Source organism: Lissotriton helveticus, chromosome 7 (genome assembly GCF_964261635.1).
Source record: "Lissotriton helveticus chromosome 7, aLisHel1.1, whole genome shotgun sequence".
In the NCBI taxonomy this organism is placed as follows: domain Eukaryota; kingdom Metazoa; phylum Chordata; class Amphibia; order Caudata; family Salamandridae; genus Lissotriton; species Lissotriton helveticus.
This window is the reverse complement of record NC_136068.1, coordinates 58,906,274-58,934,214: the sequence shown is the minus strand read 5'-3', so window position 1 is coordinate 58,934,214 and position 27,941 is coordinate 58,906,274.

Genomic DNA, 27,941 nt, shown 5'->3' with positions numbered 1-27,941 from the left:
TTAAAATGTGAAAAAGGGTGGAAGCTCTGTAATGATACACAATTGACTTTCAAACAACGTTTGCCTTCTGACTTACTAAATTCTTAGCTAGTGTTCTTACAAACAAAGTTTTAGGGAAGGTAATTGGCCTATGAAGATTGCAGCAGTTAATATAACGTCGTTTGCTCTTCAAAATTACTTTCTGAATGAGAGTGATGAAGATAATAAAAAACATGTAGTTCTCATAGAGATAGTATATTTTTATCATATAGTGTGTGCTGTGAGTATTATACAATTTTTTTATAAAAAGTATGCTAGAGGTTGAAGTAAAACTCTTGTTTCATAATGTAAAAGGTGTTGGAGCTTTTCTTTCAGAAAGTCGGGTAAATGAGACATTAGGAATACTGTGGACTAATTTACATAGAAAAGGACTTTCCATATACTATTTGGCCTCGTGGAAAAGTGGATGGATCAAAAGTGAGTTTAGATATGGTTTTTAAAATTTTTCATTATTCAAGAAATTATTCAATGGGTTTTTTAAACACCATCATTTTGATTGTGTTTTTTTGCCCTCTGTGATATGATGAGTACTATTGAAGTCACTGTTTTAAGTGAAATTCAATATATTCTGAGAACAGCAAAAATAAACCATTTAACATGATGTTGAAATAATTTTGTAATATCAATGATTATTAAATATATATTATTTTCCCATTCTCTTATGCTCACTCACCTATTTACACCCTCTATCACTCCTCTTAACTCACGCTCACTGGCCTTTTTTCACTCTCCCTCACCTCTCTTCCCATATTCCACTTTCCTCACTTATTCTCATTAACCACTCCTTCACTGCCTTTTCCCTCTCTCCCATTCACTACTTTCAAGCTGTCTGTCACTCTACTTCACTCCCCTTCCCCTTGTTTTCTTTCTTTGTTTCCTCAATAATACCCTTTCTCTCACTCACCTTATTACACTTCACTCACTCCTTCTCTCACTTCCTCTGTCCTCTCACATCCTCACTCCCTTTCTCTCACTCCCTGTCTCTTCGCTTCAGTCTTTTGATCCTGTTATTCTCTCACTCCTCTTCCGTCATCCTTACTCCCTAAAACTCACCCACACTCCCTTACTTATCTTTCTTTGATCTCTTACTCAGTTTCTTTCTGCCAGTGTTTCCTTCACTACCTCTATGTTCTCACTCTTTCACTTCTTTTGTCTCAAGCTCTTTTGCTTGTATTGTGAAATATATATTATAAATATTCAATTTTTTCTTGTCTTTCACAGATATAAAATTTTATGGAAATATGATATTAAAATTACATTACTTATAAGGTAAGTTTGATGTACAATATTTATTTTCTCTATACTGTTTTCCATAACCTCACTACTCTTCTTTGATACTCCCACACCTCTGTTCCCTTATTGCGCTTGCCTCACTTATTCTGAATCCCCACATTTACCCTCTTTTTTTAACACTCTTCTCTTACACTCACCTTCTTTCAGGCCTTCTCTTTTACTTTCTTTCCTCTCTCTTCTCTTACTTCTTTGTTTTATTTTTTCCCCTTCCTTTACTCTCCTTACTCCACTTCATTAACTCCTTCTCTTACTCCCTCTGTCCTCTTACTTCTACACTCCCCTTCCCTCAATCTCTTTCTGTTAGCCTCATTCTCTCCATCCCCTTAGTCTTCCAATTCTCTTCTGTCACGCTCACTGCCTATAACTCAGCCATACTCCCACACTCACCTTCTTTCAGACCTTCTTCTTTAGTTTGCTTCCTCTATCTTTCCTTCCTTACCTCCTTCACTCTTTTGTCTTCCCTTACTTTCTTATTCCACTGTACTAACTCCTTCTCTTACTCCTTCTGTCCTCTTACCTGTACACTCCCCTTCCCTCATTTAGCATCATTCTCTCTGTCCTCTTAGTCTCTCACTCCTTTTCTATCATGCTCACTCCCTATAACTCAGCCATACTCCTACACTCACCTTCTCCCAGACCTTCTCCTTTACTTTCCTTCCTCTCTTTTCCCATACTTCACTCCTTCACTCTTTTCCCTTCCCCTACTCCCCTTACTGCACTTCAGTAACTGCTTCTGTCAATCCCTCTGTCCTCTAACTTACTCATTCCTCTTTTCTTACTCTCTCTGTGTTACCCCATTCTCCCCGTCCTCTTAGTCTCTCACTCTTTTTCTATCACGCTCACTCCCTATTAGTCAGCCATACTCTCACACTCATCTTCTTTCAGACCTTCTCCTTTACTTTCCTTCCACTGTCTTCTCATCCTTCGCTCTTTCACTGTTTTCCCTTCCCTTACTCTCCTTACTCCACTTCACTAATTCCTTGTCTTACTCCCTCTGTCTTCTTACTTCCACACTCCCCTTACCTCATTCTCTCTCTGTTAGCCTCATTCTCTCCGTCTCTTTAGTCTCTCACTACTTTTCTATCACGCTTCACTCCTCTTCTGTCACGTTCACTCCCTATACCTCAGCCATACTCCTACACTCACCCTGTTTCAGATCTTTTCCTTTACTTTCCTTCCTCTGTCTTTCCATCCTTCGCTCCTTCACTGTTTTCCCTTCCCTTACTCTCCTTGCTCCACTTCACTAATTCCTTGTCTTTCTCCCTCTGTCCTCTTCCTTCTACACTCCCCTTACCTCATTCTCTCTCTGTTAGCCTCATTCTCTCCGTCTCTTTAGTCTCTCACTCCTCTTCTGTCACGCTCACTCCCTATAACTCAGCCATTCTCCCACACTCACTTTTTTTAAACCTTCTCCTTTACTTCCCTTCCTCTCTCTTCCCATCCTTTGCTCCTTCATTATTTTGCTTTCCCTTACTCTTCTTACTCCACTTCACTGACTCCTTCTCTCAAACCCTCTGTCCTCTAATTTACTCACTCCCCTTTTCTCACTCTTTCTCTGTTACCCACAAAGAATTTCCAGCGATGCATCCTTTCACATGGGGCAAGTCCCATGTGAAAGGGCCTGCGTCAGTCTTACGCCTGCTGTGAGGCAGATGCAAGATTTTGACGCAACGGTGTCCTAAAAGTGACGCAGTGAAATCTCATAGATTTCACTGCGTCACTTCTACGACCTTTCCTTGCGTCAATACGCCCCCGTTGCATACATTATACGTGGCGCAGGTATAATATGGCACAGGGGTTTACAAAGTGACGCATCTACCTAGATGTGTCACTTTGTAAATATGACTCAACAAGGTGCAATTTGTACACCACTGGTGCGTCACAAAAAGTGACGCACCGGCGGCGTAAAAGTGACGCATGGCCTCATAAATGTGGCCCTGAAGCGCACCACAGGGAAAAACAGTGTAAAAAATTGTAGTAAAAAAGTAATTTCTAGCAATGCATCCTTTCACATGGGGTAAGCCCCATGTGAAAGGGCCTGCGTCAGTCTTATGCCTGCTGTGAGTCAGGCGCAAGATTTTGACACAACGGGGTCCTAAAAGTGACGCAGTGAAATCTCATAGATAGTTAGCTCAATCTGCTGATATTTAACAGGGGAAAACATACTATATCATGCACATCTGGTGAATCAAACACCAAAAACTGCATGTTTTTGCCCATAAACTTGCAATAGGTGTTATTTATTACACCCAATAAATAAAGTATCAGTATCCTTCTTTATCGGGGGCGATGAAAACAGCTATGCTCATAATCAGGCTCTGTGTAGCTTAAATAAAACACACAGGTATTCTGTGTGACAACAGTTTGTTGGTTCGCCAAGTGATCAGATATAAGCTCAAGTGCAGTCCATTAGCCAATGCGCCTATTACTTTAGTGACTTGGGCCATATTTATGAGGTTTTGTCATAGGAAAGCACAGCAGATCTTCCTGATGGGCCTCCCTAAGGCAAAAGAAAAGGGCAGGAATGCGCCGTATCTATAAGATACGGCGCATTCCTGTTCTTTTCCCCTGCGCCGGTGCACAATGGGCTGCCGAGCGCCAACGCAAGCATCTTTGCACCATGGTGCAAGGGTGCCTGCGTAGCGGGGATGATTATTTTTGTACTGGAAGGAAAACCTTCCTGTACAATAATAATCACAAGAGGTTTTTCCTCTTTCTATGTGTGCTGCAGAATGCAGCACACATAGAAAAAGGAAAAACGAGGAGAAACAAAGGTATTTCTCCCAGTTACGCCTTCCATACGCCTCCTCTGGGGAGGCGTAAGCTTTTGGCACTGCCTCAGATTTACGATTTCTCATAAATCTGGGTCAGTGTCAAAAGGCCATGGATGTTGCAGGGAACGCCCCTTTAATGCAAAACACTGCGTTAAAGGAATTGATATTTATCAGGCAGCAATAAGCCCAAAAAAGTGGCTTAGTGCAGCCAGATAAATATCACGCAGGCTTCTATACCACGGAACGTCACAAAAAGTGACGTTCCGATGGCGCACGGGACCTCATAAAGGAGGCCTGACATTTCATGTGGATGGATAAACGCATTCCACAAATTCAGATGAGGATAGCATAGAATTGTGATGAGGACATGTAGCAAAATATCGAATAGTAGATGCATCTTATACAGGGTAGCAGGATCCAGAACAGTCTTTGGTTGGCTACGCAAAAACCTGATTACATAAATTTATTTTGCTATAAATCTAGTGTGCTCCTGTATGATCAGTGACAACCTTTGCGTAACGTGAATGCCAAACAAAACACTATTTGTGGAATCTCGACTTGGATAAAGACTGGAAAAGGGAAGGTACTTTGTTTAGGAATAGTAACATTGCAATAACACTTTTACCTATTAAGACCCTGCCATGTCATTCTCCATGAACCGCTCCACTGATAGCCATAGCTAGATTCCTGGGTGCAGCATTTCTTGATCTGGAAAGGACACAGTCATCAAGGTTAACAGGTTTTATGGCTGTGATGTTTAGAGGTAAAGGACAATGCAGGTGTAAAGTAGCCCATTGCACCTCCATACAAATAAAATCAGATTAATAGGCTCTCACCCCCATTGCAATCAGTAGCAATGGCCCAGCATGGACAGAGATTCAGGTCCTGCATGTCTTGATTGAAGACTTGCAAGAAAGTATGTTCTTTATATTTAGAATGCCATTACTTGAACTGGACAGTGGGCTCCATGCAGTTACTTTCTTCCAGCCCACCACTGGCACCCACCTGATATAGCCACACAATCAGCCAAACTAGCAAAAAGGCTGCAGGCATGGCACATATTTGCAAAAACAACAGTTGTTGGACAGAATGCAAAACAATGTCATACATTCACCCCAGTACAGAGATCTGGGCCTAAATCTATAGTTTTTTTGCTCACCATGCCTTTCCAGTTTGAACCCAGCCATATGCAAATCAGTCTTGACCCTGTGCCCCATGGGAACAGTCCAGCCCGAACTGCCAAGCCAGGTCCTCCCTGGACTGGAAACAGGTATCCTAGGACCGGTTTCGGGCTTTCGCCCTCATCAGTCAGGATAGCTTGATTCCAGTGGCATGGAGAGCATGGGACTCACGTCTGAGCATACCCGTCCCACTCGGGGAGACAAATGTAAAAAGAACACTTGATGGACAGAATGCAGAACAGGGAAGACATGGCTTGGCAGTTTGGGCTGGACTATTCCCGTGAGGCACAGGGTCAGACAGATTTACATTTGTTCATGTCTGAACTGGGGTGGCAGAGTGAGCTAAAGAATGATAAAGGATTAAACCCAGATCCGTTGGCTGGGGGTGAGTGCTTGCAATGTTCAACACTCCTTCCATCATCCCCTTTGGTTTTGCTTTGTTCGCTCTAAGTTGGCAGGGTATGCCCAGACGTGTGTCCCTTGCTCACTTTGCCACTGGATTCAAGCTAGCCAGGCTCCAGGATGCTTGTGTCCGATCCAGGGAAGACATGGCTTGGCAGTTCGGGCTGGACTGTTCCCATGAGGCACAAGGTCAGACTGATTTGCATATGGCCATGCCTGAACTGAGGTGGCGGAGTGAGCTAAAGAATGATGATGGATTAAACCTAGATCAATTGACCAGGGTGAGCGCTTGCAATGTTCAACAATTCGTCCTTCATCCCCTTTAGTTTTGCTTTGTTCGCCCTAAGTTGGCATGGCATGCCCAGACGTGGGTCCCTTGCTCACTTTGCCACTGGATTCAAGCTAGCCTGGCTCCAGAATGCTTATTTCCGGTCCCGGGAAGACATGGCTTGGCAGTTCGGACTGGACTGTTCCCATGCGGCACAGGGTCAGAATGATTTGCATATGGCCATGTCTGAACTGGGATGGCGGAGTGTGCTAAAGAATTATGATGGATTAAACCCAGATCAGTTTACCAGGGGTGAGCGCTTGCAATGTTCAATGCTCCGTCCATTATTCCTTTTGGTTTTGCTTTGTTCGCCCTAAGTTGGCAGGGTATGCCCAGACGTGGGTCCCTTGTTCACTTTGCCACTGGATTTTAGCTAGCCTGGCTCCAGGATGCTTGTTTCCAGTCCAGGGAAAACATGGCTTGGCAGGTCGGGCTGGACTGTTCCCATGAGGCACAGGGTCAGACTGATTTGCATATGGCCATGTATGAACTGGGGTGGCGGAGTGAGCTAAAGAATGATGATGGATTAAACTCAGATCAGTTGACTGGGGGTGAGTGCTTGCAATGTTCAACACTCTCTCCATCATCCCCATTGGTTTTACTTTGTTCATCCTAAGTTGGCAGTGTATGCCCAGACGTCGGTCCCTTGCTCACTTCGCCACTGGATTCGTACGAGCTTGGCTCCAGGATGCTTGTTTCTGGTCCACGGAAGACATGGCTTGGCAATTCATGATGGACTGTTACCCTGAGGCATAGGGTCAGACTGATTTGCATATGGACATGTCGGAATAGGGGTGGCAATGCATATAGTTTTTTTTTCAATTAATGAAATATGACTTTAGCAACATAATGCAGTATAGAGATATAGGACGTAGGCACTTCATTGATCTAGCGGCATCTTAGTAATCTGGTACTGATTCATTTCTGCATGGAAGCACATTATTGATCTTTTATTGGCTTATCCATATTACAATGTATATAATTATATTTTTTATGAAATGTGATTTGAATAATGTAGTTCATATGGTGAATTAAGCACAGAGACACTTAATTGACCTGGATCCAAAACAGTGGAATAATTTAATAATGATATGTAAGCACGGAGGTATTTTACTGGTCATCTAAATGTCCACTGAAACTATGGTGATCACCGACAACTGAAATACTATTTTTAGAATGCGTTCATGTGGTATCAATGTTTTAGTACAGCATTGTTATCTCTAAATCATCACAATTTTTGTAGCATATTTGTTGAAATTGATAAAATGTTAATGAGCCTACTTTTTACATTTGTTTCCTTAAATTGATCTTATGAATAATGTACATATGTTTTTCTATGTTCTAATGATTGTAATGATTTTTTTTAAATCAGAAAATAAAGATGTTATTATTAGTTGTTTTGTACAATACCTAACAATAATATTACTTTAAAAACTTTATTTTCACTGAAAAAAGCAAATGTTATAAGAACTTTATAGTTAGACTCACATTTCACTCACAACACAAGTAAAATCAGAGGTTATAGTTACCTGAGCTAATTATAACTGATGCCCCTTCAATGCACTGCTTATGACGAACACATTACATCTCTCATGACATGGTCAGTGACATATCCGAGGACATCTCAAATTACACCACTGATGATATCTCTCAAGACATCTCAAATGGCATCACTGATGCCATCCCTGATGGCATCATTCTGTGAGTGTAAGCCACTCACTCACCCATAAAGCTACTCACATACCCACTATCACATAAATGAAGCCACTCACACACTCGCTCAGACCCCCATACACACAGTGAGATCTCCACTCACACACTGATGCAGTGAGTCACACAGCCACTCGAATGAGATATGTGAGAAATTATATGACTATTTACTTGCACAGAAAGAATAGTCATTTAACTTATGCTGTAGTGTAGTATATATCTTTAATATATTTAAGTTGCAGAAACATTTAGGTAAAACACTCATGGGATGATGTCATCAGGGATATCATCAGTGATGTAATTTGAGATGTCATCAGCGATGCCACTGACTATGTCATGAGTGATGTAATATGTGAGGTCATAAGCAGTGCATTGGGGGGCGTGAGTTATAGCTATTTCAGGTAATTATCAATGCTGAATTTCACTGGTTTTGTATGAGTGAAATCTGTGCGAAACTATAACGTCCCTTTAACCATTATATTTTTCAGTTAATTTCTAATATTTTTGTTCTGTTTCCTAAGTATAACATCCCTGTAATCTTTGTTTTTTTAAGTGAATTTCAGAGATTATTTTACATTTTGTTTTCTGATTGTCATCCGTAACTTTTCAATGTGGCTGTGTTAGTGCTTCTACAGATTAGTAAATGGGCATGTGAGTGGCTTAGTAAATCTATGAGTGGGTGTGCGAGTTCTTGTATGAGTGAGTGGTTGTATGAGTGTGTGTATGAGAGTGTGTGGCAGTGTGAGTGACTGTACATGTGAGTCAGTGTATGTGTGTGTGTGTGTGAATATGATAGGAAAGTACACACAAGTCATAGACATTATAGGTCTGATTCCACTGCAATAGATTAACAATACATTCACATTTAGTAAGGTTTTTTAGAGTGTTTTCAAACATGGAATGTAAGATAAAAGACATTTACTTAGTGTTTGTTATGAACAAAATATTAGTGTTGTTTGTAGTTTGCAGAAGTGTAGTTTGAGCTGTAGCACCTGCTATGTCTCTATTTGAAACTTGTTCTCCTTCACATTTAATTCGTATGAAATTAGCATCAGAGGCATACGATTGCAGGTTTTCTACATGAACAGTCCACTCCTTCTTTTAAAAAATATGTTTGAAATTGATGTACTTCATTCTATGTAAATAGTGATTGCCACTGCGTTGAGTACATTTCTTGTCCATACTTTGTACTACAAGTGGATATATGGTCCAAGAGGTAATGTTTGAGGTCACTTGATGTGCAATTTGTTGTTGTTTTACAAATGTGTTTTTGTAATTTAAAATGTTCTTGAAATATGCAAGAATTGTTGTGGGGTTTTGTACCAAAACGTTTGAGAAATTCATGATTCCGATACGTATTTTCTGGTATCGCTGGAACTTCATGAAACTAGTGTGATTTTTTGTTTGCTTAATACTATGTAAATCTTTTCTTGGTGATTTATTATGGGTACTCCATTCCAGTGTTTAAAGCTGCCCTGTAGGGCCTATGGCTCCCTTAAATTTGTGTGTTGTTGGCTACAGAATATGGGAGCAGGATCTGTTGCACTGAGAGAATTTTCCTGGGAATATGCATTACATGAGATGAGCAAGGGAGAAGGGAGGAATATGATTCTGCTTCCTTTCAGTTTGAACTTCTCCAGCGGTAAAGTGACATTTTTCAAGTGGCAAATGTGGGTCTTGGATATTCATTGAGAATGCATGTAGACACTTTCATGAGGTGCCTATACCAGGGATTCTCAAGTGCTTGATGTGGCTACACCAGGGAGGCACATAGGTACGAGGTGGCTATAACAGGGATGTACAAGTGCATGAGGTGCCTGCACCTGGACAGCACGAGTGCTTGAGGTGCCTGTCCCAGGCTGCACAATGAGTCTGTACCAGGACTGCATGAGTACACAAGGCACCTGCACCCCAGTTAAATCAGGGAACCGCCTGCACACAAAGTGCATGTTATACAGGCTGCCTGCTCCATCTGACCCGACACAGGTGCTCCAACGGAGATTCACGTGTGGGCTGGTGAGGGGTGTTTGGGAGGATGTATTTACCTGGTGACCTGGTGGTGTGAACTAACATCCTAGGTGCATGTTGTTGACCTGCAGCAAATCCAGGGGGCAATTTCTGGCATACAAGGGTTCCTGGAGGGCACATTTTACCTTAGTTGCTTGGAAGTTTACTATTCTTCTTAGGATGCATGTTCATGCGGAGCAACGTGAGGTCCCTGTTTTTCGGGTTCATGCTGTTTCTGGAGTGCATGTTCAAAGCAGGTGATATGGCTCTCACAGCACTGCACTTGTGGTATGTATTAGGATCGGTATTGGATAAATCAAACACCCTGCATAGGTTCGGGGAGCACGGTCCGTGGGGTGGTAAATTCAGAGGTGGAGTACTTGCCTCACACACGCATTACAGGGGTTCAGAGTATATGGTTCCTGAAGGAATGGGACACTTGAAGACCGGGTGCATAATGTGTAAGGGTTCGGGCACACAGCTCCTCTAGGGGTAGTACAATGGGAGAACTAGTGCCTGGAGGTGAACTCAGCGGAGAAGCGTGGCTCAGTGGTTAGAGGCGGCAGACCCAGAAGCTGAGATCGGCCGTGGACCAGGGTTCGATTCCCCGCCTCGGCGGGTCTTGGGCTAAAAAATTCCACGGACTCGACAATTCTCGCTCCGGTGCCTACTCGACTCACGGGGTCACACTCTGCGACTCTGGGCAATAGCTTGCTTAATCTCCACTACGGCCCCTCGCGGCGGGATGCCTGGCTTTCACCTTGTGGATACCCTGCCGGGGTATCTCACAGGGGAATACCAGGACGGGTTCCCTAAGCAAGCGCCTTGATACCTTCGGGTGATACGTGCGCTATATAAGTCGCAATACATACATACATACATACATCTACAAGGCTTCAGATGCACATCTCCTGAAGAAATACTACACTTGGAGATCAGGGTGCGCAGCTCTAGTGGATTATAGTTTTTAAATCCACATGGCCCCAGGACCTGGCCCACCCAGGGCTATATTAAAAACCAGTATGGGAGACCGCTCTTGCTTTAAAAAAATTAAAAACAATCAACACAAATTAACAAATCTACTGTGATTTTTGGCAAAACATTTTTTCAACAAATTCTTTTTTGACCTGACAGTGTTCCAGGGGGACCCCAGCACCAATTCTAGGAGGTCAGGTTTTTCCTACCCTGCACCCTTCTTTTTCTAAGAAAAAATTCTTGTATATACAAATTTTGGGTCATTTTAGCAACAAATAGCAATATTTATCGCTAAATGCGCTTAGCACATTTGTTTGCTGCCTATCACCGGATAACATCCTATTAGCAACGTTTATCTCTAATGCGATAAAATATCCTGCGATAGCGTCTCAATGCGTGAATATCGCTGGAAATCCAGCAATATTCAGGCATTAACACTAATGGGGACTTTACCTGAATATCCAACTCCCATTGGATATACAGGTTAAGTCATGGCCTGAGCAGGCGTTAGCAGGATGGGTATGCCCACTTTGCATGTCATTAGCGATAAATATCGCTGACATGCAAAGTGGGCCCCAAACCGGTTGCTATCACCTAAAAGCTATCTCTAATTGCTGTTATCAACGGCTTGCTAATAGGGTGATAAAATTATCACCACCTTAGCGGCAAAAAGTTCAGCTAAAGCGGCGATATTGCCTGTGCTAATATGCCCCTTGGTTTCTTTCAATACCTCTAAAATTATTGAAAAAAATTGCACCAAATAACAAAAAGCACTCTTTCTGGACCAAGAGCTAACTTTCAGAAAATATGATTTAATTCCATCCAGCAGTTCAGGCTGTATTCGTGTTAAAAATCCGAGCAAGAATTTACATGGGAAACACCCATTTTTTGACCCCCCCCCCTTTTCTATGAAACTGGTTGATGGAGCACCCCAAAAATTTTCATGCACAACTAGAATTAGAGGCACACCATTTTGGAGACATTTTGTGAATATTTGTCAACCAGTAACAAAGATATAGGCAAGTCAAAAACACTTTCCCCAAAGACAGATGTTCCTGCTGGAAAGTCTGTGACCATTGAGAGGTCATATATATATAAAAAGCATCATGAAGTGAAACGATTATTCTTGGACTTTGACATGGCACAATCAAGTATTAGAAGAATTTTACAAGAAAACTGTCACGTTCTGGAAAAGGATGAACATATTGAATATTTAAATATGGATTGAATTGTTAGAGTTACCAGACTTTTGAAGGCCACAAGGCACAATCAATGGTAGAATCACTTGCAATACGGATCATGCTATCTATGTCCTCAGATGTGGTTGCAATAGACTATACTTTGGCAGCACCATCAACAAGTTAAAGCTCAGGATTTTACACCATATAAGAGCAACAAATAACGGAGATAAGAATTATCCGATGGACTCCCATTTTAACATTTTCATATCCAAACCTTGGATACATTCAGCTACTGTGGAATCCAACATGTTACATCACACCCAAGGGGAGGCGACCAAGAAATAGAACTTAGAAAGCAGGAATCCCGACTAATAGTATGGCTAGGAACGGAGATGCCTTGTGGCCACAATTCTGATCCCAAACTATGGGCCAGATATATCTAAATGTGAAATACCGATTTCTTAATACCGAGTTTTACTGATTCGGTATTAGGAAATCGGTATTTCCGATGTAGGTAAAGATTCGGTAAAAAATACTGAATCCTTAATATTCCTTATTACTGAATCGGTAATTGGGATTCGGTAATAAGGAATACAAATTATGCATTTACTTTGCAGTATTTTACTAATTAGAACATTGGAATGTTGGGAGCTCAATTGAAAACAATGGAGTGCTCTGGGCTTATAATGGCTGGTTAAACTTGAAGCTCCAACATACTAATGTTTCTTTGTTCACAGCTCTGGCTGTGAACAAAGGCTTCAGGGAGCCTGAGGGGATTCCAATCCCCTCACGCTTCCATAGGCTTTGGTTTTTTTTGTTAGAACATTCTGCCCTCTAGTGGCAGAATGTTCTAATAGCTTTATAGCCCTTCATAGCTGGGCTATACCGGGTATTAAAGTCCCTCTTCCTACTCACTCAATCTACACTCGTATACAAATAAATACCAAACCACATTTATTCCCACATTAAATCACCCCCATTCCACATTCTGGCAGTTACCATAGAAACACTTCAGGGAACACCTAACTGAGCACACAGGTGAAAAGTTCATCATACAGTGTTGCAAATCAAAACAGCAAGTGTGCTTGACTTGTCAATATATGAGCTTATCTTAAGTAACGTTCTTTTCTATCACTTTTTGTTGACCAATAAATGACAAGCTTTTAAAAAACAGAAAATTGCACCCTAGTTTTCTATATAAAATGTTTTCAAGCAACCAATCATTTCTTTGCTCTTTTCAAAACTCCACTTATCAACTATTTTAGAAAACATTTTTTTGAAACTGCCATTTCATTTACAGAGACCATCTGAGTGCATCAAGACCTTTCTTCAAGATGCTTAGAGTGTGGATTGTGGGACACAGCTATATTTTCTGGAGCCAAAGGTACGCAGGACAGAAAGGAATTCACAAAGACATATTTTTTATTTTTATTTTTTATTTATTTTATTTGTAAGGCGCTAACATTCATCCTAAAAGGATATCACGGCGCTAAAGAAAAATTACAAGTGATTTAACGGCAACACTTTGGAAATTATTGATCTGGCCTGGGGAAAAGGAATGTTTTTAGTTGTTTCCTAAATGAAAGGAAGCAGTCAGTTGTTCTGAGTTTGTGGGGTAACTCGTTCCATTTTGTTGCGGCAATGTGAGAGAAAGCCCTCTCTCCCATCCTGACAGTCCGAGCTCGGGTGATGGATGCTCTTCCGGACGTCATAGATCGTAGGTTTCTAGAGGGTTTATGAAATCTGATCATATCATGTAGGATGATGGGGCCTGTATCGTGGAGTACTTTGTGTGAAATACACAACAGTTTAAAAATGGCTCGTTGTCGCATTGGGAGCCAGTGGAGCTCACGCATACATTTTTTGGCTGAGTCATATTTTCTTTTATTACAGATGGCTTTGGCAGCGGCATTCTGAACCAACTGCAATTTGGAAAATAGGTAGTCTGCCATTCCCACAAACAGTGAATTACCATAGTCCAACCTACTCAGCAATAGTGATTGGACTAGTGTTCTCCTACAATCTGTCGGAACCCAGGGAAATAATCGTCTGAGCATCTTCAAAAGGCCGAAGCCTCTGCCGCAAACTATGGAGACATGGGATTTCATGGATAAGTCCTTATCCAGTGTTATTCCTAAGTTTTTAGCTTTTATAGTCGGGTTAGGAGGCAAGCCCAAATCACTCGGCCACCAACTGTTGTCCCAGACCTGTGTGCATCTGCCAAACAATAGAATTTCGGATTTGTCAGCATTAAGTCTAAGACAATGGTCCTGCATCCATGTTGCCAGTTCAGTCAGGCAGTTCTTCAATCTAGTTTTAGAGTCATCATTTTCATCAATGGTGACCATCAGCTGGGTGTCATCCGCATAGGAACGCATTTCGACACCCCACTTTTTGCCGATGGTTGCCAATGAGGAGACGAACACGTTGAACAGAGTTGGGCTCATTGACGCCCCCTGAGGAACTCCGTATTTTATAGGTCGCGGAGGAGATGTATAGTCACCCAGGCGAACTGATTGGGTTCGATCCGCTAGGAACGATTTTAACCATCCAAGTGCTTTATCTTGAATTCCTTTCTCTGACAGAGTATTCAATAATTGATGGTGGGGTACGGTATCAAAAGCCGCTGATAAATCAAGGAGTATCAGAGCAACTGTACTACCTTGATCCACCTTGGTCCTAATACTGTCTGTCACCGCTAAGAGTGTAGTTTCTGTGCTGTTATTTGCCCGAAACCCTGTCTGTGAGGCGTCCAGCAAACCATTAACTTCCAAAAATGTGGAAAGTCGTCTATTGACCAGCTTTTCCAGAACCTTTGATAAGTAAGGTAACTGGGATATTGGTCTATAATTGGCTGGATTGTTAACATCTGTCCCAGCCTTCTTTACTAAAGGAGTAACTAGAGCCTGTTTCCATGATTTTAGGAATTCGGCAGAACTAAGGGAGAGATTAAATACTCTGGTGACTACTGGACATATTACAGGGGTAAGCTGGGAGAAAATGTGATGTGGACATGGGTCGAGTGGTGAACCGGACTTGACCTCAAGCATGACTTTTTCTACTTCTTCTTCTGAAAAAGGACCAAAAGTATGACAGATGGTATGTGCAACATTTGGTGCATATTGTTCGTTTTTTTCCATCCTTGATTTTGAAAAGGAGGCATAGATGATATCAATTTTTTCGCAGAAAAAATCATTAAGTTTATTACAGTTCTCCTGTGAGGGAGTAAGATGTACGGAGAGATTAGTAGGGCTGCATAATTCTCTAACAATTTTAAAGAGTTCTTTTGATGAATTTTTATTCTCAGATACTCTGCGTGTGAAATAGTCCTTTTTTGCCTTTCTAATTGCTCTATGATAGAGTGCTTGAGCTTTTCTAAAACTGTCTTTAGTTTCATCTGTCTTGGATACTCTCCATTTATGCTCAAGGGAGGTACAATTTCTTTTTAAAAGTTTGAGCTCAGGTCCGTACCATCTCTCTGATTTTTTGTTGCCTGGTTTGTGACGGGATTGGGTGGTCGAACAATGTTCCAGTGCATTTTTAATGTTATTATGAAGCAGGTCTATTTCCTCATGGATATTAGTGCTTATACAAGATGGGTGTGAAAAATGATTACTGAATTTATCCAATGTAAAGGATTTCCAGTTTCTCATGTTTGCTATGAATGCACTATGTTTTTTGGTCTGGGGGATGGGGAGATTAATACGGAAGGTGATCATATAATGATCGGTCCATACCAATATAGGTTTACCAAATGTAGACATTAAGGGGCCTATTATGATTGCGGAATTTCCGCATCCTCCGGGCCGGCGGAAGCCACCGCCGGCCCGGAGAATGCGGAAAAACCGCAGCGGACCCACCAAAGACCCACCGCCACATTAGGATGGCTGGTGGGTCCTGGTTTCCGTCCGCCGCTTTTCCGCCGCGGTTGGCTTACAACCGCGGCGGAAAAGCTCTAATATGGTGGCGGTGTCTCTCAGACACCGTCCGCCATATTAGGATTGCTGCCAAGATATGCTTTTCCACGGCGGGTTTACCGCCGTTGAAAAGCATACGGATCTTCACTGCAGGGGCCCGTTGCGGCCCCCTAGGTGAAGGGGGGGTGGGGGGTGCACATGGGGGGTACCTATGGTACCCCCCTGTATTTGTATGCAGAAAGCGGCAGGCACCGCACGGTGCCTGCCACTTTCTACATACAAATGCAATGCGTGCATTTTTAACATTGCTGCAGGTGCAGCTTGAAGCTGCACCCGCGCAATGTTAAAAATAGAGGATGTGACCGCCAGGGTGGTGGTCACAACCTAATAGCACAGGAGGGAACGCCGCAGCCCATTCGGACGTTCCATCATCCTCGGGGATCGCGGACAGACTCAAGTCCGTCCGCGATCATAATCGGCCCCTAAATGGATTGGACAGAGAGGGTTAAAGTGGCACCAATGGTATACAGCCTTTACAACGAAACTTTTACAACGAACTACCATTACAACGCAACTTTTACAACGCAAACCATTACAACGCATAGCGCTTGGGGGCGCTCTACGATAGGGAATAGGTTTAATGTACTATCCAACACCTTCCCTACTATCCACGGGGACTGGAGTTGGAATAGTAAATTAAACTATTCACTATCCAGCGCCCAAAAGCATCATGCGTTGTAATGGGATGCGTTGTAAAACTTGCGATGTAAAGGTAGGCGTTGTAAAAGTATGCGTTGTAACGTCATACATCCGGCACCAATTGATGCCATTGGTGAAATTATTTTTGCATCTCCAACACCCTGACCTCATAATTGTGCACCGTGGTGGCAATGACCTAGGCACTTTGACTGGGGTAGGTCTGGAAATGTTTTTGAAGGACACCTTTACAGAACTGATGTCACTTTTCCCCCAAACTACCTTTGTCTATTCTAATATATGCCAAAGGCAGAATTGGAAGTGGTCCAATCAATTTTGTCCACAGTTTGAGAAAGCTAGGAAACATGTGAATAAATCTGTTTCTGCTTTTCTCCGAGACTATAGAATGGGGTACATTTACAACAACAATCTGCGTTTCAATATTCAAGGCATCTACAGGAAAGATGGTGTCCATTTTACAGATGAAGGGAACAGAGCCCCCCAACATCTAAACACATACACTTCACAAATATATATATGAAAAATATTTTTCTTTTTCTTGCTTAGGTATGCTTACGTGACGACTTACAAACTTCGCACGGTATGTCGTACGTACGTGCATGATACACGTACTGTAAATCTACCTAAAAAAAAGCCTCTATAACTAATTTTTAGGTCGAGCCTAGACGTGCAAGCAATGCACGACAACTATTGTTGTCCGTTCCTGGGAATGTAGACACGAGTCGGACGCGCGCTTTTCCAGTGTCAGTTTTGTACGCGGGAGCGCGCTGCTGGCTGCTTGCTGTGTGTGCGGTGTCAGTTTCACTTTCATCGTTATTGAGCGCGCTGCTGGCTGCTTGCTTTGTGTGCGGTGTCAGTTTCGCTTTCATCGTTATTTCCAAGGCTGCCTTTGAATTAACACGCTCACTTATTTGCTGACATGCTCCGACTGAAGAGCTACGTTTAAATTAAAGGTGGACAACAGCCGCAAATGAAGTCGGCATTTTATGCTGCTTTTGAAGTAACACGCTCACTTATTTGCTGACATGCTCCGACTGAAGAGCTACATTTAAATTAAAGGTGGACAACAGCCGCAAATGAAGTCGGCATTTTATGAAGTAGAACGCGTTTGTAGTTTTTAATTAACACGCCCTATTATGCTTAGCTATTCTTGGAAATATGCCATGTGTAATACGTTTTTGACATTCACGTACGCCTTAAATAAAGTCAGCATTTTTAGGGAGCGTGAGCGCATTTGTGGCTTTCAATTAACACGCCCGACTATGCTCAGCTACAAAGGTGTTGTGTTTTTTTTTTTTACTTGGTACAAGTGCAAAACAGTGACTAGAGCTGTTCAGACTTTGGAAAACGCTTAAAACAGCGTGATGTCAAAGTGCTGCTGAAGAGGTATGCCATACCCAATTGGCGCCATTGCAAATGTAAAGCACTTTGGCACTAGCTTCCTAAGAAGTTTAGGCTTGTGTATTGTATTCTGAAGCCGGCGCCATGCAAACGTAGACATCGGTTGTCAAAATTTTCAAATTCAAGATTCTTTATTCGACTGTATGAAATACAGTCATAAAAGTACAATAAAATACATATATATACAAATCATGTTTAAAAGAATCAATACATCGGGAGCAGATGATCACGGGAAAATATGTGATATCACGGTCAATTGTATGTATACTATTTGTCAGAGACTTATTTACGGGGGTAATATAGTTCGGCTGGGAGTTAACCTTCCATACTTTTTCTGAATTTCAGGGCTGTTTTTAAAAAGTTGTATGTAAAGAAAGTGCTATCACAGTGCAGCATTTGGAGGTGTAGTAGTGCTGGCATTATTTGCACAAAGTTCAGTTTCTTAAGCAGAGGTTTTAAAAACATTTTCCGCGGTGTCGCATAATATGAGCATATAAATAAAAAGTGTGCCATGTCTTGCGGAGACTTGTTGTCACAGCCGCAGGATGGCAGCACTTTCCCTCTATGGGCTCCACTCGGTACGGCTAGCATCAGATGGAATAAACCAAAGCGAAATCTACTCAACAGGAAGCGCTCATATCTTGAGATGGGCCAGGATAGGTATGGTTCAATTTGTATACTTGTTTTGATTAGAACATGTCTCATTACACTACCCTTCTTCGGTTCAGTTTCTTCCCTAGCAAGCTGTCGGTTCAACAGGAAAGTGTCCTTTACATATGTTACATCATGCTTGGATACTTGCTGAGGTGTTAAAAAGAGATCCAGCCTGCCCAGATCTTGAAGGCAGTTTCTGATGTATTTTAGCCAGGGTATCTTGAATTTCCCTTCCCAGGTGAGTGCTTCGAGGAGGATGTTATGAGTTAATGGTATTTCGTCATTCAGCCAGCATTTAAGCCAACAAAGCAGAGGGTTTACAGCAATCTTATCCCCTATATGTGGCATGCCCAGTTCCTCATGAGTGGAGAAGTTAGCAGTACTCTTTGGTAGACACAGGACCTGTTTTAAAAAGTTATTTTCAGTAGTTGTAAGGACGCCCACTGGGGCAAAGCCCCAAAGTTCACTTCCATAACAGGCGACCGCAATACTTTTAGCTTGATATAATTTCATCAGGGCAGCCACTGGTGTGTTGCCCATTTTGTGTGCAAAGTCCATTATTCCAGCGTTAGTCCTTATTAGTTCATCTTTCTTTTTGTTTATTGTGGGTCCCCATGTGAGTTTAGAGTCAAACAATACTCCAAGGTATGAAAAGGTTTTTGTTGTTGGTATTTTTTCCCCGTTGATAGAGAAGGGGTAGGACTTTTTTAATCCAGAGCCTACCTTCATAACAAATGATTTAGAGTTGTTGATACTCAGGCCCCGCAAATTCATAAATTGGAGAAAGGAGTCTAATAATTTCTGGAGGCCGAGTGCGGTTCTGGAAATAAGGACAGCATCATCTGCATAAAGCAGAACGGGGACGCCCTTTTTCCCTATATGAGGGTAGTCCGTGTCAGTTTTTAAAAGATGCTCCTCAAGACCGTTTATATATAGGTTAAAAAGAAAAGGCGCTAAAATACAGCCCTGCCTAACCCCCCGATTAATTTTAAAGTTTCTGGTTACTTTCAGGTCTTTGGTGTAACGAACATTTGCACGTGTATCATTGTGGAGGTCGGCCAGAAAATTAATCAAATTGTTTTCAACTCCCATATTCAGTAAGACGTCCCAAAGTTTGCTTCTATCAACACAATCAAAGGCCGATGAAAGGTCCATAAAGGCCATGTATAATGTTCCATTACGGGCCAGGGTATACTTGCCACTGATTAAATATAAATTCAGGCATTGAGTTGTTGTTGAATGCCCTGGTCTGAAGCCATATTGAGCGGGTGCCATTATGTTGTTGTTTTAGGCCCATGTGGACAACCTGTTTAAAAGAATCCCTCCCACTACTTTGGCGACTGAATTTATCAGGGAGATTGGTCTGTAACACGCTGCATTAGTTCTGTCGCCCTTCTTATATACAGGAACGATGGTGGAGGCTCCCCAGGTCTTTGGAGCCCCAATTGCGGCCCCGACATTAACAACCGCTGTGAGAATTGGAGCCCAAAAGGGAATATTTGATTTGAATAAGTCCGGGGGAAGGCCATCCGGGCCCGGGGCCTTGTTACTGGTTAGACCACGGATCCCCTTTTCAACTTCTTTGACTGTAAAGTGCAAGGGTGCACCTTCAGGAGATTTAAGAACTTGTGTTGTTTGTGGGACGTCGCTCTTAAAAATTAAACTGAAATGGGAGATCCATTCATTCTCGGGTATAACAGTTCCGAGGCTGGTAGCGTTGGGGTCATCAAACAGTGGCTTGTTAATTATGCTCCAGAACTTCGAGCTGTTACCCAAGGTTGAAGGATCAAGCAAAGACTCCCAAATGTTCGTTTTTATGATCTTTTTGCGGGATGCCAGGGCTATTTTATATTCTAAACGCAAGGCTTTGATAAGTGCGGGGTTTCTTGGTTTATTCTTCAGGGCAATTTTCAGTTTTCGGCTGGATGATGAGCAAGTATGATCAAACCATCGTGGTTGTTGAGCAATTGATCCTTTTGTTGATACAGAGAGCAGTTGATCGATTCTTTTTGTAAGCACAACAAAGGCAGATAAGATGGATTCAGGGGGTGTGATATTAGAGGCACAAAGATTGAGTTCATGTTCACAGCACTTTATGACAGACTCATGCAGAGTGTCGCTATTTACCGTGGACCATTTCAGGCGACGGTTTCTGTTAACCAATTTTAAGACTCCAGGGTCCTTGTGATTTTTCCGGAGTACAAAAGGACCGCATTGTAAGTCAAGTGAAAGCGGATTATGATCACTATAAGTGCTTTCAAGTATGTTGAAGTTTAGGGCCAAGTTTGCCACATCAGCTGAGAGAAGTATGTGATCTATAAAAGAACCTGACTCTGAGCCTTTATAAGTTGGTGTTTTAAAGATAAAAGATTCATCTTTCAGAGACAGTGCGATACTCAGGTTTAGGACGTCTGTTAGGGTGTTCATATTTGTTCCTCGAGGGCAATGTACAAAGTGAGGACCTGGTCTATTTCCACAGCCCAAAGAACCCAGGGATGTCACAGATGGGTTTCCACAGATATGCGTGTTAAAATCACCAACAATTATTTTATCCCGGGACAGCTTTGACGAATTGTCACAGAGATAATTTTGGAGTTTAACGATATTACATTCTCCTGATGATGTAACAGAGTTGTAGAAGTTGACCAGGGTTAATACTTTTTTGCCCTTCCTGAGCTCCAGTATCTGAATATTCCTGCTATCCTGCTGTATGTTTTTTATCTGGGATATGAAAGACAGGCTAATAAATATTGCTAGGCCTCCCTTTGCCCTTCCACTAGGTGAAGGAGATGCGTGGACAAAGAAGCTTTGGTAACCCTCAATAAAGACGTTATTATCTACAAGCCAGGTCTCCTGGAAACACAATATGGTGTAGTTTCTGACAAAGGTTACCCACATCGAGTCATTAGCTTTAGCAGCCAGTCCTGCGATGTTCCATGACAAGATTTTAATGAAATGGAACTCGTTGTGATCTATCAATGACTCCGTGGTCGTGTTAGATGAAGGTTGCGGTTTTAGGTTAACATAACTTACTATGTCTGTCAGTTGGCTTCTGGTAGTGGGTGAGGGATAAAGGGCTATGGAAGTAGGAGAGCTACTTGCTTCAGGTAAAAGAGGGATAGAAGCGTGATCTATGGGAGGGCTTTCGGAACAGAGTGTTATCGTCGTTGTTACAGTGTTGGCTGGTCTGACACCTGAGAGGTCAAAGGTTATTACATCGGTTGTCTTTTAAAAGATGGTGTGGTTTAAAAGGTGTGTTTTTTTAGCCAGTTACTCGGGGGGGGGAAGTTTGCAGGATGCTTTAAAACAGCGTGATGTCAAAGAGCTGCTGAAGACTGTGATCTTTTGTAAGTTAGCCACTATCAGGTGTCACACGGTAATTTGGTGGCTCCTTTATTATGTAAGAGCTGTGCTAAAAGTGGCAGAGATACTTCTAAAGCTAACTTGCCGCCACCATGTCTGCTTGCGCAAATGTGGCGTCATGCAAAAAGGTGTTGTGCTTTTCTTTTTTTACTTCGTACGAGTGTAAACAGTCACTGTGCTACATATGAAAAGTTTAACATTACAGCATGTAATATAACAAAAGCAATACTATTAAATTAAGAATACCCACTGAACGCACAACTTGCCCTTAAGCTCCAAGGAGTACGTGTGAGTGCGTGTGTATACATGTGTGTGTGCGCGTGTGTGTGTGTGCGTGTGTTTTTTTTAAGCTCCAGCAAGTGCGTGTGGGTGCGTGTGGGTGCGTGTGCGTACATGTGTGTGTGCGCGTGTTTGTGTGCGTGTGTGTTTGTGTGTGCGTGTATAAATTGTGCAGAGTTTCAAGAACTTTTTTATATGTCTAATTCGCAAAATGTGGCGTCATGCAAAGGAGTGTTGTGCCAAAAGTGCCATCATGCAAGTACGATTGCAGACAGTCACTAAAGTGTGTGTTCTTGTAAATATGGCATGTGAAATAGGCTTGGTGCGTGCTCTTGACAGTCACGAAAGCCCTTACAAGGAAGAACCTCGTCCAAGTGGTGCTAAAGTTAATAAGTTGGAGTTACATTGACCGAGTGTACATTGACCGAGTGTAACACAAGCTTTTCATTAGGTGTTGTATCTGAGCACTTTACGAGGGGCATGTTTGTGTGTCATCTGCTTTTGCTGAAGCAAGATTAATGCTATTAGATTGGCGTTGCACCAAACTGCAGTGTGCCCAAGCTGTGAGCATGTACATGGCATACCTCTAGTTACCTAAGATCAGATGGCGGCTGGCCCGTACTCTTTTCAGTTCTAGAAAAATAATGCCCCTGGGCCATACGTTGCATCATATTTAAATCAACCTCATAAGGTGAAGTATAATTTGTCCTTCTCGTTATTCTCTATGGTGACAGATTACGTTTGTATTGAGCTGCTACAAAACTGCAAATATAGAAGGCTATTTATCTTTTTAGCAGTGGAACTTTTCGACTTACTACTTCCATATCGTCATCAGAAATATGTTAAAATGATACTCTGCTTATTTACTATATTCTCCCTATCATTTTTTCATTTTATAGAAGCAGGCATCTGGCTACTGTTTAACCTTGTTCTAATCATGTGCTAGCTTGCTACTACGTACAGGAGATACAGCTTTAAAGGATATGCAAATCTTGTGCATCTACTGCAAAACATGTTTTTATTTTGAATGTCAAAAAAGCATGTGCTACTAAATTGCTGCTGTCATGTCTGCTTGCCCAAATGTAGCAAAAAACACAGTTGACGGACGGAATGTAGAACAATGTCTTACATTCACCCCAGTACAAAGATCTGGGCCTAAATCCATCGTTTTTTTGCACTCCACACCACCCTAGGTTAGACAATGGCTATATGCAAATCAGCCTTGACCCTGTGCCTCATGGGAACAGTTCAGCCCGAACTACCAAGCCATGTCTTTCCTAGACAGGAATCAAGCATCCAAGGACCGGTTTCTGGCTATCAGCCTACTTCAGCCTGGATAGCTTGACTCCAGTGGTGTGGAGAGCCTGGGACTCACGTCTGAGCATACCCAGCCCACTCGGGGTGAAAATTGCAAAAAAACACAGTTGATGGACAGAATGTAGAACAATGTCTTACATTCACCGCAGTACAAAGAACTGGGCCTAAATCCATCGTTTTTTTGCACTCCACACCACCCTAGGTTAGACAATGGCTATATGCAAATCAGCCTTGACCCTGTGCCTCATGGGAACAGTTCAGCCCGAACTACCAAGCCATGTCTTTCCTAGACCGGAATCAAGCATCCAAGGACCGGTTTCTGGCTATCAGCCTTCTTCAGCCTGGATAGCTTGACTCCAGTGGTGTGGAGAGCCTGGGGCTCACGTCTGAGCATACCCAGCCCACTCGGGGTGAAAATTGCAAAAAACACAGTTGATGGACAGAATGTAGAACAATGTCTTACATTCACCCCAGTACAAATCTCTGGGCCTAAATCCATCGTTTTTTTGCACTCCACACCACCCTAGGTTAGACAATGGCTATATGCAAATCAACCTTGACCCTGTGCCTCACGGGAACAGTTCAGCCCGAACTACCAAGCCATGTCTTTCCTAGACCGGAATCAAGCATCCAAGGATCGGTTTCTGGCTATCAGCCTTCTTCAGCCTGGATAGCTTGACTCCAGTGGTGTGGAGAGCCTGGGACTCACGTCTGAGCATACCCAGCCCACTCGGGGTGAAAATTGCAAAAAACACAGTTGATGGACAGAATGTAGAACAATGTCTTACATTCACCCCAGTACAAAGATCTGGGCCTAAATCCATCATTTATTTGCACTCCACACCACCCTAGGTTAGACAATGGCTATATGCAAATAAGCCTTGACCCTGTGCCTCATGGGAACAGTTCAGCCCGAACTACCAAGTCATGTCTTTCCTAGACCGGAATCAAGCATCCAAGGACCGGTTTCTGGCTCTCAGCCTTCTTCAGCCTGGATAGCTTGACTCCAGTAGTGTGGAGAGCCTGGGACTCACGTCTGAGCATACCCAGCCCACTCGGGGTGAAAATTGCAAAAAACACAGTTGATGGACAGAATGTAGAACAATGTCTTACATTCACCCCAGTACAAAGATCTGGGCCTAAATCCATCATTTTTTTGCACTCCACACCACCCTAGGTTAGACAATGGCTATATGCAAATCAGCCTTGACCCTGTGCCTCATGGGAACAGTTCAGCCCGAACTACCAAGCCATGTCTTTCCTAGACCGGAATCAAGCATCCAAGGACCGGTTTCTGGCTATTAGCCTTCTTCAGCCTGGATAGCTTGACTCCAGTGGTGTGGAGAGCCTGGGACTCACGTCTGAGCATACCCAGCCCACTCGGGGTGAAAATTGCAAAAAACACAGTTGATGGACAGAATGTAGAACAATGTCTTACATTCACCCCAGTACAAAGATCTGGGCCTAAATCCATCGTTTTTTTGCACTCCAAACCACCCTAGGTTAGACAATGGCTATATGCAAATCAGCCTTGACCCTGTGCCTCATGGGAACAGTTCAGCCCGAACTACCAAGCCATGTCTTTCCTAGACTGGAATCAAGCATCCAAGGACCGGTTTCTGGCTATCAGCCTTCTTCAGCCTGGATAGCTTGACTCCAGTGGTGTGGAGAGCCTGGGACTCACGTCTGAGCATACCCAGCCCACTCGGGGTGAAAATTGCAAAAAACACAGTTGATGGACAGAATGTAGAACAATGTCTTACATTCACCCCAGTACAAAGATCTGGGCCTAAATCCATCGTTTTTTTGCACTCGACACCACCCTGGGTTAGACACTGGCTATATGCAAATCAGCTCTGACCCTGTGCCTCATGGGAACAGTCCAGTCCGAACTACCAAGCCATGTCTTTCCCAGACCGGAATCAAGCATCCAAGGACCGGTTTCTGGCTATCAGCCTTCATTCAGCCTGGATAGCTTGACTCCAGTGGTGTGGAGAGCCTGGGACTCACGTCTGAGAAATTTGTATTTATTGTTTTTTAAAATCCATTACATTTGTGATTCATTAATTTTTTTGAGCAAGGGCCTACTTTTGTTTGCAGTCAGTTACAATAATTTTATTGGAAACTTCATTAGTGTCACTGCGCCGATCCAAAAAAAATATTTTAAGAATACGTTTAAAATATTGTATTTGTAATGTAATTCATTTGTGTTAAAAGTAACGCACATCTCAAATAGTACGCGTTTCAGACTACAATCCCAATGCACTCTGTAGTTTGCTACAAAGCCCTTTCTTTGCACCTCAAAATATAAATACGCTAACTATCGCCAGCTACAATTATTATTCCGAAGGCTGCCTTTCATTTAGCACGCTTCCTTATTTGATGACGTGCTTCAACTGCGCTCATCATAAAAAATATTTTAAGGACTACGTTTACATTAAAAGTCAGACAGTTGCCTTTAAATTAACACGCTTACTTATTTGCTGGCATACCCCGATTGTGCTCATCAGGAAAAATTATTTTATGACGTACATTTGAATAAAACATCGGGCGGCTGCCTTTAAATTAACACGCTTTCAAGCTACAATCCCAATGCACTCTATAGTTTCCTAGAAAGCCCTTTCTTTGTACCACAAATTATAACACGCTAACTATGGCCAGCTACAGTAATTATTACAAAGGCTGCCTTTCATTTAGCACGCTTGCTTATTTGCTGACATGCTTCAACTGCGCTCATCAAGAAAAAATATTGTAAGAACTACATTTAAATAAAAAATTGGAGAGTTGCCTTTCAATTAACACGCTTACTTATTTGCTAGCATGCCTCCACTGTGCTCATCAGAAACAATTATTTTAGCGAGTACATTTGAATGAAACGTTAGAAGACTGCTTTTAAATTAACACGCTTTCAGGCTACAATACCAATGCACTCTGTAGTTTGCTACAAAGCCCTTTCTTTTGTACCTAAAAATTAAAACTACGCTAACTATAGCCAGCTACAATCATTACTCCAAAAGCTGCCTTTCATTTTGCAAGCTTGCTTATTTGCTAACATGCCCCAACTGCGCTCATCATGAAAAAATATTTTAAGAACTACGTTTAAATTAAAAGTCGGAGAGTTGCCTTTCAATTAATACGCTTACTTATTTGCTAACATGCCCCGATTGCGCTCATCAGGAACAATTATTTTACCGAGTACAATTGAATAAAATGTCAGAAGGCTGCCTTTAAATTAACACGCTTTCAGGCTACAATCCCAATGCACTCTGTAATTTGCTAGAAAGCCCTTTCTTTGTACCACAAATTATAACAACGCTAACTATTGCCAGCTACAATAATTATTACAAAGGCTGCCTTTCATTTAGCACGCTTGCATAGTTGCTGACATGCTTCAACTGTGCTCATCAAGAAAAAATATTGTAAGAACTACATTTCAATTAAAAGTCGGAGAGATGCCTTTCAATTAACACGCGTACTTATTTGCTAGCATACCCCAACTACGCTCGTCAATAAAACATTTTTACAGAGTATATTTGCATTAAGCGTCAGAAGGCTGCCTTTAAATTAACACGCTTTCAGGATACAATCCCAATGCACTCTGTAGTTTGCTACAAAGCCCTTTCGTTGTACTTTGAATTATAACTACGCTAACTATAGCCAGCTACAATCATTACTCCGAAGGCTATCTTTCATTTAGCACGCTTGCCTATTTGCTAACATGCCCCAACTGCGCTCATCATGAAAAAATATTTTAAGAACTACGTTTAAATTAAAAGTCGGAGAGTTGCCTTTCAATTAATATGCTTACTTATTTGCTAACATGCCCCGATTGCGCTCATCAGGAACAATTATTTTACCGAGTACAATTGTATAAAATGTCAGAAGGCTGCCTTTAAATTAACACGCTTTCAGGCTACAATCCCAATGCACTCTGTATTTTGCTAGAAAGCCCTTTCTTTGTACCTCAAATTATAACTACGCTAACTATAGCTAGCTACAATAATTATTACGAAGGTTACCTTTCATTTAGCACGCTTGCTTAGTTGCTGACATGCTTCAACTGCGCTCATCAACAAAAAATGTTTTACAAACTACGTTTAAATTAAAAGTCAAAAGGTTGCCTTTCAATAAACACGCTTAGTTTTTTGCTAGCATGCCCTAATTGCACTCGTCAATGATAAATATTTTACAGAGTACATTTAAATTAAACGTCAGAAGGCTGCCTTTGAATTAACAAGCTTAATTATTTGCTAACATACCTCAACTGCGCCCATCAAGAATAAATATTTTAAGAGCTACGTTTGCATTAAAAGTCAACAACAGCCGCAAAGAACGTCTTCTTGTTGTATTTCAAAATTTACTTCGCTTGTGTTACAAGTACGCAACAACGACAAAAAAATGCG